General features: G+C 45.0%; 1 non-coding gene across 1 annotated transcript; it reads right to left on the bottom strand.

The window, feature by feature from the left end:
- Positions 1 to 238: 238 nt before the first annotated feature.
- Positions 239 to 311, bottom strand: TRNAE-UUC (transfer RNA glutamic acid (anticodon UUC)). Its single transcript has one exon. It is a non-coding gene; the product is annotated as a tRNA-Glu (tRNA).
- Positions 312 to 12,219: the final 11,908 nt, after the last annotated feature.

Raw genomic sequence — 12,219 nt, 5'->3', positions numbered from 1 at the left:
CTGCTCTGACTAAGGTCATAGCAGGCACCAACGTCATGATTGGACCTTGCCTGTTTCTCAAACAATGTTGACACATCCCTGCCTCTTAGAACTTCTGACTTGAATTCTGGATGCTGTTCCTTTTAGTTAGACTTCTACTTATCTGACTAGCAGCCCCTCATTCTAAAGGCGCTTCCCTCATCCAACTTTGTATTTATTTTAATTTTTTGGCCATGCCATATGACTTGAGGAATCCTAGCTCCCTGACCAGGGATTGAACCTGGGACTTCTGCAGTGAAAGCACAGAGTCCTAACCCCTGGACCACCAGGGAATTCTTCAACCCTTTAACTTTATTGTTCCTTAGAATTCCATGCTGGAGAAGCCAATGGCAACCCACTCCAGTGTTCTTGCCTGAAGAATCCCAGGGATGGCAGCGCCTGGTAGGCTGTCGTCTATGGAGTCGCACAGGGTCGGACACGACTGATGCGACTTAACAGCAGCAGCAGCAAAATTCCATGCAATTCCTACCATTCAGCACCTGGGACAGTGGAAAACCACCTAACTCAGGATTTTAGCAGCTTATATATCCTCGGTTAGCATGTAGCCATTTATGATCCCAAACTTCACATCTCCAGCTGTACAATTATCCAAGTGTTCACACCTTTGTATCCAGCTACTGAGCCCATCGTTTCCTATGTGGCCAATAAATAATTCATTATGTTTGCAGAGAAAGGATCTCCCTTTCAGACTCTGTATGATTAAAAAACAAGCCACCCATTCAGCGAGGAGCTAAAACCAGTGTGAGAGATGAGAAAACACAGTCAAAGTCCTAACCAATGACTGCCAGGGAAGTCCCTGCAATGAAATAGTTGAGAATGTTTAACAGTGACAGACTATTTTGCGGGGGGGGGGGGCTCCCAAATCACTGCACATGGTGACTGCAGCCATGAAATTAAAAGAAGCTTGCTCCTTGGAAGAAAAGTTACAACCAACCTCGACAACATATTAAAAAGCAGAGACATTACTTTGCCAACAAAGGTCTGTCTAGTCAAAGCTATGGTTTTTCCAGTAGTCATGTGTGGATATGAGAGTTGGACTAAAGAGAAAGCTGAGCACCAAAGAACTGATGTTTTTGAACTGTGGTGTTGGAGAAGACACTTGAGAGTCCTTTGGACAGCAAGGAGTTCAAACCAGTCCATCCTAAAGGAAATCAGTCCTGACTGTTCATTGGAAGGACTGATGCTAAAGCTTAAACTCCAATATTTAAACTCCAATACTTTGGCCACCTGATGTGAAGAACTGACTCCTTGGAAAAGACCCTGATGCTAGGAAAGATTGAAGGCAGGAGGAGAAGGGGACGAGATGGTTGGATGGCATCACCAACTCAATGGACATGAGTTTGAGTAAGCTCCGGGAGTTGGTGATGGACATGGAAGCCTGGCATGCGCCGTCCATGGGGTTGCAAAGAGTCGAACATGACTGAGCAACTGAACTGAACTGAACTGACTCAAAAAACTGCCTCAGTCCTCAGAAATAAATAAGGTAAGATTTTGTATCGTTGTTGTTGTTCAGTTGTGTCCGACCCCATGGACTGTAGTGGCTGCAGCAACTGTAGCGACTCTTTGCGACCCCATGGACTGTAGCCCGCCAGACTCTTCTGTCCAGGCAAGAATACTGGAGTGGGTTGCCATTCCCTTCTCCAGGGAAATCTTCCCAACCCAGGGATTGAGCCTGCATCTCCTGGGTCTGCTGCATTACCGCTGAGCCAGCACAGAAGCCCCAGGGTTCTGAGCACCAGTCCCCAAGTCTCTGCCTCCGTCCATACAAGTCAGTCATGTCCGAGTCTCCATGGCCCTGTGAACTGGGCCCTCCGGGCTCCTCTGTCCATGGGATTCCCCAAGCAAGAATACTGGAGTGGGCTGCTGTTGCCTCCTCCAGGGGATGGTCTGGTAAGACTGGATGATGCTGGGCCTTGAATGCCAAGCTGTGAGCCTTCTAGATTATTCAAGGAAAGAGAAGGCTTGGGAGATCCACGAGGAAGACCAGAGGGAGCCTTGATGATTGTGATTACAGAGAAGCTGGCAGGGACCTGAGAGGCCTGCCTTTCTCTGCAGGAGCCTCTTCCTCTCCAGGGTCCCTGATGGGGGACTACCAGTCTCGCCAGCTTCCAGGATAGGGGTTCGGGCTGGGACCAGGGTGGAGCAGGGTGATTGACGGCACAAGCTCCATAACTGGCCGGGTCTGGGCTCAAATCCCGACTCCAGTACTTACTGGCCAGGACCGTGGCCAAGTTCCTTAACTTTTCTGAAAGCATCAGCTGCCTCATGAGGCAAATGAAGACCACAGTGGAACCCACCTGCTGCAGTTTTGCCGAGGTTAAATAAAACGATGCCTTATAGGTACTTGATGTGTGTTAACTCTTTTCATGCGTATCTTATCCCTGTTATATCTTTGCGTGCAGGCCATCACAAGTCCTACATAAAACTTTGGGCTTGGGAAGGAGATGAAGACTGAATCTGATGACCCTCCAACTTCTCTTCCTCTGTTCCTGGTATTCTCTTGGGCAGCCCTACACCTCCCCAGCATGAGCAGACGCCACCCCCTCACGCAGACACACAGCTACATGTCTCTTTCCCCTCACATCGTAGAACATGACAGCCTGCTTCAGCTCAGCCTAAGGGCAGGCCCAGTCCTGCACGGCTGTACCCTGTCTCACAAGCTTCACTCTCACAGATGTTCTACGCAGGACAGCCATTATCTCAGCCACGGGCCAAAAGACAAGGGAGCGATGCAGGCTAGAACGGGGACAGACGGCCCAGCCCAAGAGTTCTTCACCAGTTCCTGAGTTAAGCCAGTGGAAATGGCATCCTCTTACAGCATCATGCCAGCCAGTTCGGATCAGCCAAGCTGAGGGACTGTAGTGAAAAATCGCAGGCAGCGTGGGGTCAGCCTCACTAGGCAGAAACTCATCAGGTCAAGCAAGTTCTGTTTCTCAGCTCCCACTTCCCAGAAGCCAAACCCGTGTGTCTGCAGGAGCCTCTGTCTCCACACCCCACCATGGCACCCCCCGCCCCATCCCCGCCAGCAACTCGGGGAGGACTTATCTGTACTTCATCCCTGCCGGGCTGCAGGCAAGACTCTCCATGTTGTGTGTGAGGCATGGTTGGATGAGGCGGGGCAGTTGGGGCAGCTGTGAGGATGGATAACTAGAAAGAAATGGGTCTGACACATTCCTTCAAGAACTCCATGAATCAGGCTTTGATTCTTTGCCCAGCTACTGTGAGCACACAGCCTCTTCTACCTTAACTTGGATGAGAGAATTCTTCCCAGACAACTCCTCCCCACCAGGTTCTCACAGAACTTTCCTTGGATTTCCCTCCCCTGGGGTCACTATCTGTTTAAACTAAAGTGGACCCCAAATTCATGTTGACACACTACCTCCAGTGTGATTGTATTTGGAAGGGGTGGGCTCTGGGGGGTATAGGTATACCTTGCTTTTTCAAAAGTTTGCTTTATGCTACTTGCTTTTAGGAGATACCTACATTTGTACCTGTTTTCCCTAACCAAAAGGAACCTGGAGAGAACTCGCTTTTACAAAAAATAAATAAATAAAAGCGATCGAAAAATGAAGATAGTATTGCAGCATGTGTTTTTTACCAGTCTTTATAGAGACAGCCAGAGCCTCATTGTCAAATTCCTCCCCAATAACTACACTCAGCATCTCAGCCTCAAGCTACCAGTGCTTAGAACTGTGTCTGTGAATGTGCTTTACCTGGATTTATTTTGTGCAACTGTTAGAAAGATATGGCCTAAGATCATTGCTTCTTTACTTGACACTATTTCAGCTTATGAAAGGTGTCACAGAAGCGCTCTACTTTCAGATAGCAAGGGAAACCGGCAATTCGATTTGTGGGACTGAGCCCTCCTGATGGAGTTAGTGCCGTTAGAAGAGCAGACAGCAGAGCTCGCTTGCTCTCTCGCCGTCTCTTCCCTTCGTTCTCCTTCTCCTCCTGTCTCCTTCTGTCCCCTTTCTCTCTCTGCTACTTTCTGCCAGGTAAGGATGGCTGCCAGCTGCAAACCAGTAAGATAACCCCCACCAGGGAACAGAATCAGTCAGCATTTCAATCTTGGACTTCCCAGACTCCAGAACTGTGAGAAATAAATTTCCGTGGTTTAAGCCACTCCGTCTGTGGTGTTTTGTTATGGCAGCCCGCGCTGACTAAGACACCACCCAGTGATTCCAGGGAGAGGTCAGCTTTGCTCTGTGAAGTCCTTCTGCTCTGAGACCCTCACTGGAATGAATTACCTGCCTCTTTCAAGCATGTCCTTCCTTTTTATTTTTGGAAGAGGTGAGGATTGTATTTAACTTCTCTGAGGACAATGAAAGCAAAAGCTTCCCTGAGGCATGTTGGTGTCCCTGCTTCCTCCGAAGTCAGTAGAAAGCCAGGGTTCTGGGAAGCGGGGCTGTGCAGCCGGCAGCTCATCTTCTTGGAAGCCTTCTGTTCCTGAGGGCAGTGGACCCACTGCAGCTGCCGGGAGCACTTCTGCTCTGCAGGCTGCGGGGAGTGCTGAGTGCAGGAAGCAGGGGTCGGGGTTCCTTCCTCACCATCCCAAACCATCTCCACGGGGGGAAATTATCTGGAAGAAGCTTGGAGAGTGTGTTGGTCTGCTAGGGCCACCATAACAAAATTCCCTGGTGGCTCAGATGGTAAAGAATTTGCCTTCCGTGCAGGAAACCCCAGGTTCGATCCCTAGGTTGGGAAGATCCTGAGAAGGGCTACTGCTGCTGCTGCTCAGTCGCTTCAGTCGTATCTGACTCTGTGAGACCCCATAGAGAGCAGCCCACCAGGCTCCCCCGTCCCTGGGATTCTCCAGGCAAGAGCACTGGAGTGGGTTGCAATTTCCTTCTCCAGTGCATGAAAGTGAAAAGCGAAAGTGAAGTCGTTCAGTCGTGTCCGACTCTTAGCAACCCCATGGAATGCAGCCTACCAGGCTTCTCCGGAGAAGGGAATGGCAACCTACTCCAGTATTCTTGCCTGGAGAATCCCAAGGACAGAGGAGCCTGGATGGCTACCGTCCATGGGATCACAAAGAGTCAGACATGACTGAAGTGACTTAGCATGTACACATGCATACCAAAATATAACAACAGATATCTTTAGGTGATATAATTGAGTGTTTTTCACTTTTTGTGCACACAAAATCATTTTCACAACCAAACAAATGTCACTTGTTGGTCCTATCATACCCAGCACATCATTTATGACTCTCTGTGTAGGATCACCAGCTCCTTAATTAAGGTTGATGTAATTGGAAATGTGAAACTGCTTGTGGCTGCAGTTTGCGCCTGCGGTGGTTAGATTCTCAGGGCAGCTTTTTTTTTTTTAATTCTAAAGAAGTACTGTTGATTTGCAATATTGTGTTAGTGTATAGGTACGCTATAAAATAGCTGTTCAGAAACGTGATTCGGTTACATATCAGTCAACCATCCTTGTGTCTCTGGAATGAATCCAACTTGATCATGGGGTGTGATCCTTTTTATATGCTGTTGGGTTCAGTTTGCTGAGATTTTGTTGCAGAGTTTTACACCTATATTCATCAAAGATATTGGCCTCTAATCTTTTTTGGTAGTGTCTTTATCTGGTTTTGGTATGACAGGTGGCAGGAATACATGAAGGAGAAAAGACAGCTTCTTCAGTAAGTGATATTGGGAAAATTGGACAGATACATGTAAAATAATGAAATCACAACATTCTCTAACACCATATGTCAAGAAATAAATAAATCATAACCACCTCAAAGTAGATTAAAGACCCACATCTAAGATGGGACTGTTCACTGGTCAAACTCAGGCTCCCTCTGCAATCCACTACCACCTGGAAAACTGCTTGCTGCAAACATTCTCACTGAAACCACCAGTGGAGGGAGAAGTTAGAAGTGTGCTGATGAACAGGTAAAGATCTTACTGTCACCCATGTATGTCTCTGTGTTTGACTTGAGCCACCAAATGATAGAAACCAGTCCCTTTCATTGCTTCTCAGCTCGGCTTCTAAACCTCCTTCCCTCCCTCCCTCCCAGGGCTTAGCATATTTTTACCTCTTAATGTTTTTTCTCTGTGTCAATTATCAGGGTTTTCAGTGTAATTTTTACGGAAGGAAGAGGCTTGGAACTGGTACATGGAAACTGATTGAAGGGCTGATTGGGATGGGGGCCAGTGATTCCATGAGAGAGGTGACTGTGGAAGACAACATACAGGGGGAGGGTGTGGGATTGTTCTTAGTCTTTTAACAGTCCAAAACAGGCTCTAGCCAACTGTGTAGGTTCCATATTTGCCAGACAAACTGCTTGATCCCAGCCATGATTTTCTTGCCCTTATGCCTTGCTGGGCATTCACCCATGAGTGTGTTGACAAGAGAAGACAAACAAGGTGAAGGAGGTATTGGAAGCGAGTAAGCCAGGTTTTAGGAAGAAAAGAGAAGTCATCAATCAGTAAAATGCAAATCAAAACTGCATTGGAACTCATAGGATTATAAAATGGTGCAGCCACTTCTGATAACACTTTGGTAGTTCTTTTAACTTTTCGTTAAAAAGTTAAACAACAAATTACTGTGTGACATAGCAATTTCATATCCAGGAATTGGCGAAATAAAAAATTTATTTAAGGCAGAACAAGAAAAAAAATTCAAGCATAAAATCCTGTCTCTATCCATTTGGGCCACTGCCCCTCTTTCAGTTCAGTTCAGTTGCTCAGTCGTGTCTGACTCTTTGCGACCCCATGAATCGCAGCACGCCAGGCCTCCCTGTCTATCACCAACTCCCAAAGTCTACCCAAACTCATGTCCATCAAGTCAGTGATGCCATCCAGCCATCTCATTCTCTGTCGTCCCCTTCTCTTCCTGCCCCCAATCCCTCCCAGCATCAGGGTCTTTTCCAATGAGTCAACTGTTCGCATGAGGTGGCCAAAGTATTGGAGTTTGAGCTTCAGCATCAGTCCTTCCAATGATCACCCAGGACTGATCTCCTTTAGGATGGACTGGTTTGATCTCCTTGCAGTCCAAGGGACTCTCAAGAGTCTTCTCCAACACCACAGTTCAAAAGCATCAGTTCTTCAGTGCTCAATTTTCTTTACAGTCCAACTCTCACATCCATACATGACTACGGGAAAAACCATAGCCTTGACTAGACAGACCTTTGTTGGCAAAGTAATGTCTCTGCTTTTTAGTATGCTATCTAGGTTGGTCATAACTTTCCTTCCAAGGAGTAAGCGTCTTAATTTCATGGCTGCCATCACCATCTGCAGTGATTTTGGAGCCCCCCAAAATAATTAATTATATTCTTTGCAGCCAAAGATGGAGAAGCTCTATACTGTCAGCAAAAACAAGACCAGGAGCTGACTGTAGCTCAGATAATGAACTCCTTATTGCCAAATTCAGGCTTAAATTGAAGAAAGTAGGGAAAACCACTAGACCATTCAGGTATGACCTAAATCAAATCCCTTATAATTATACAGTGGAAGTGAGAAATAGATTTAAGGGACTAGATCTGATAGACAGAGTGCCTTATGAACTATGGACGGAGGTTCGTGACATTGTACAGGAGACAGGGATCAAGACCATCCTCATGGAAAAGAAATGATAAGCAAAATGGTTATCTGAGGAGGCCTTACAAATAAGCTGTGAAAAGAAGAGAAGTGAAAAGCAAAAAAGAAAAGGAAAGATATACCCATTTGAATGCAGAGTTCCAAAGATTAGCAAGGAGAGAGAAGAAAGCCTTCCTCAGTGATCAATGCAAAGAAATACAGGAAAACAACAGAATGGGAAAGACTAGAGATCTCTTCAAGAAAATTAGAGATACCAAGGGAACATTTCATGCAAAGATGGGCTCAATAAAGGACAGAAATGGTATGGACCTAACAGAAGCAGAAGATATTAAGAAGAGGTGGCAAGAATACACAGAAGAACTGTACAAAAAAGATCTTCACGACCCAGATAATCACGATGGTGTGATCACTCACCTAGTGCCAGACATCCTGGAATGTGAAGTCAGGTGGGCCTTAGAAAGCATCACTATGGACAAAGCTAGTGGAGGTGATGGAATTCCAGTTGAGCTACCCCTCTTTACTGTGCATTATTTGCATGCTCAGTCATTGAGTCGTGTCTGACTCTTTGCAGCCCCATGGACTGTGCATTATAACATCCACATTATACATTAACCAGATCTCCTTGAAAGATGTAAGAATGCCTGCTTGACTGAAAACAGAATTTTCTTCTGACGCCAGCAAGGTAAGTCCTTAGGAAATAACATTCTTTCTCAATCCTGTAAGGGGGGGTCACAGTGATTCACAACTTGTTTTGGAAGTACAGATATGGACTATGTAGACTTTTCATGTGCTACTTTGATATATAACATTTTGTCTCAAAAATGTACATAACTGTGCTTTGATCTCTTTCCAAGAGACTGTTTCCTGGGTTATAATCCTCAGATTGGGTTGAATAAAATTCCCCCCTTCTTTCTTGGATTGACTATTGATTAATTTTTTTCTTTGACAGTATACATGTACAGCTACGAATTGTGAGATTGTGTTTTATTCAGGGACTTACTGAAGAATATAGCCTGGACAACAGCCTCTCAGTAGCTCTAAGGGGATTATCTGAAGAGGCAGAGGGGCTTCCCAGGTGATGCTAGTGATAAAGAGCCTGCCTGCCAATGCAGGACACGCAGGAGATCTGGGTTTGATCCCTGGGTCAGGAAGATCCCCTGGAGGAGGGCATGGTAACCCACTCCAGTAGTCTTGCCTGGAGAAGCCCATGGACAGAGGAGCCTGGAGGGCTACAATTTATAGGGTCACAAAGAATTGGACATGCCTGAAGCGACTTATCAGGCACACATGCACCCAAGAGAATTAAAAACAAGCTGACACAAAAATTTGCACACAGATGTTCATAGTAGCATAATCCATAACAGGCAAAAAGTAGAGGAAAAAAACCCCTATCCATACAATGGAATATTTTTCAGCAATAAAAAGAAATGCTGTCCTGATGCACACTTGTCTACTTAAAGAAAAGTGTACAGCCAAGATTTGTGAGTTCACGTTTTATTCAAGGACTTACTGAGGACTATAGCCTGGATGACAGCCTCTCAGTAGCTCTAAGGGGATTATCTGAAGAGGCAGAGGAGAAGCCAGGTTGTGGTTTTTGGCTAGGGAGTACATGAAGCCAACTATACATCTTGATGAAGGTTAACTGCTAGTCAAAAAGAACACCTATCTCAAGTTAATGACTTTAAGATTTTTCCACTGTATAGGAAGATGCAAGACTATGGGGTTATTATCATTTTTCCTGAGATATATATCTAAGGACCTAAGGGGCCTGCTTGTCCACTGCATAGGGTGTTTCATCTGCTATCATCTGAATTTCCACTCAGAGTGCCCAGGGAGCCCTGCAGTGGGTTACAATTTAACCCTCGAGACACTGGGGGGTGAGCAACGCTCTCCGCTCTTCTTTATTAACATGCCACAGCATGGGGGAATATTGAACAAACGAAGAACTATAGAGAAATGGTAAGTGCTTTCAAATGTCAGCTGTGCTGTCATCTTTGGGTTTTCTTCTTTCTCAAAAGGAGTTTGAGATGGACATGTACACACTGCTATATTAAAAATGGATAACCAACAAGGATCTGCTGTATAGCACAGGGGACTCTTCAATGTTCGGTGGCAGCCTGGATTGGAGGGGGGTGAGAGGGAGAATAAAAGAAAGTGAAAGCTGCTCAGTCATGTCCGACTTTTTGAGACACAATGAACTGTATGGTCCATGGAATTCTCCAGGCCAGTATACTGCAGTGGGTGGCCATTCCCTTCTCCAGGGGGATCTTCCCAACCCAGGGATCCAACCCAGGTCTCCCACATTGCAGACAGGTTCTTTACCATCTGAGCCACAAGGGAAGTCCTTGAGGGAGAATGGATACATGTGGATGTATGACTGAGCTCCTTTGCTGGTTGCCTAAAACTATCACCACATTGTGGTTTTTTAGTATATAGCTTCCTTTCCTCTATTTTCTTTTTCCTTTGGTCGGTTTTGGCTGCACAGGGTCTTTGCTGTGCGAGGGCTCTCTCTAGCGGGTGGGGGGCTTCTCCTCTTGCAGCATGCAGCCTCAGTAGTTGTGTTGCATGGGCTTAGGTGACCTGAGGCATGTGGAACCCTCCTGGACCAGGGATCAAACCCACACCCCCTGTACTGGCAGCAGATTCTTAACCACTGGACCACCTAGGAGGTCCTATCAACACTGTTAATCCACAATACTCCAATACAAAACAAAAAGTTTAAAAAAAAAACAAAACCCTTTTTAAAGATTGGAAACTTCAAGAGAAGAATAGTATTGTATAACATGCAAATGCTATATGAAATTCAAACACAATATTGTAAAGCAATTATACTCTCATTAAAAAAATTTAAAAACCTAAAAAAATCTATATGAATTTTAGAACACAGCCATGCTCATTCCTTTACCTATTTTCTATGGCTCCCTTTTTGCTACAAATGGCAGAGTTGAATAGTTGTAAGAGGCCTTATGACTCCTAATGGAGAAGGAAATGGCAACCCACTCCAGTATTCTTGCCTGGAAAATCCCATGGATGGAGAAGCCTGGTAGGCTGCAGTCCATGCTGTAAAACCTAAAATATTTACTCTCTGGCCCTTACAGAGAACACTGATCTGTTCTTGCTCCAATTAATAACTCTTGGATTGGAGAGCAGCACTGTGAACTTTGGAGACAGATTGTCTGGGTGGAAGTCTACTGCTATAGTTTTGGGAACTTACCACACTCCTTTAGTCTCTAGTTCCCTCATCTATAAAACGGGAATAATAGTACCTCCCTCACAGAGCTGTGAGAATAAAAAGATACAATGGATACAAGGGTACCGCTTTTGGTATGTGCTACTTATGATTATTATTATCATTGTTATTATTAATATTGGCTACTTCACAGAAAGATATAGATCCTGACAGCAGACACAGTCACAAAGGTGGGATACATCGTAATGACCCTCAACACCTTTGCTAATGAAATGCACCTTTGGGTGAAATATTTAGACATCAAGTATGGGTAGATGAAAAATGGGTACTCAGCGTGCCAGAATTAAATCACATATGCACTCTGCTGCTTTTAAAAAATATTTATTTATTTTTAAATTATTTATTTATTTGGCTGCTCTGGGTCTTAGCTGTAGCATCCGAGATCTAATTCCTTGACCAGGGATAGAACCCAGGCCCCCTGCCTTGGAGGCATGGAGTCTTAGCCACTGGACCACCAGGGAAGTTCTTGCATTCTGCTTCTTATTCTAAAGATAAATTCTACCACTCAGAATTATCTCCAGTCTTCTGTTCTTTGCAGATGGACTTTCTCTGGTTCTCCATCATGTGACTGAAGATGGGTACCCCAAAGCAGCTGAGTTTCATATTACAGTTCTAATCATGTTCAAAGAATTAGTCTCTAAAATCCAATAACAAAATGCCAGGAAAGAGAATTTTATTGACACAACTTGGCAAGTGTTCACCACTGACCCAGTCAACCCAGACCAGAGGAAAATCTTAGTATGTCCATATGGTTTGTACCCTCGAGGAGATGTATCTATTAATACACCTATTCTCCCGCTCAGCCTGTGGCATGTATTCTGTGAATACAAAAGCATGCTATGGCCATCCAGAGACCATTATCAGGTAATAACCCCAAAAATGCAGAAGGCTGCAAATAAGAAAAAGAGTTTATTGAGAGTCCTAAGAATTGCATTTTGGGAGGCAACCATTTGAATGGCAACTCAAACTGTGCTCCAGGTGGGGCAATAGACAATAGTGGGGGATTATAAAGGCAACAGAGACATTCTAGAGAAGAAACAAAGTTATTATTACAGAACAATGATTGGTGCTGGCAGGCATTCAGTCACTTGCTGGCTGCAGATTGGTTGCTAAGATGTGCTCTCTAAGGAGAAAAGAAGAAAAGTTCTAGGTGGTCTCAGGATGGCTGGGTTCAAAGTTTATGTTGGGTTTAGCAGTGGATGTGTGTAAGTTTCATTTCCTTAATGCCTCCCAGCTCCATCTTAGATCCCTTTGACATAAGCGACTCCATTTTTTTTTTTTAAGCCACTGCTACTTAAGAGATTTGAGTTACAACACCTAGCCCACTGAACTAACCCATCATTTATGGAGCCCCTCACACTTCTACTTTTTTCAGCCTTGGAAGATTCC

Source organism: Muntiacus reevesi, chromosome 5 (genome assembly GCF_963930625.1).
Source record: "Muntiacus reevesi chromosome 5, mMunRee1.1, whole genome shotgun sequence".
Classification (NCBI taxonomy): domain Eukaryota; kingdom Metazoa; phylum Chordata; class Mammalia; order Artiodactyla; family Cervidae; genus Muntiacus; species Muntiacus reevesi.
The sequence above is the reverse complement of the archived record's forward strand: the minus strand, read 5'-3'. Positions and strand labels throughout refer to the sequence as shown.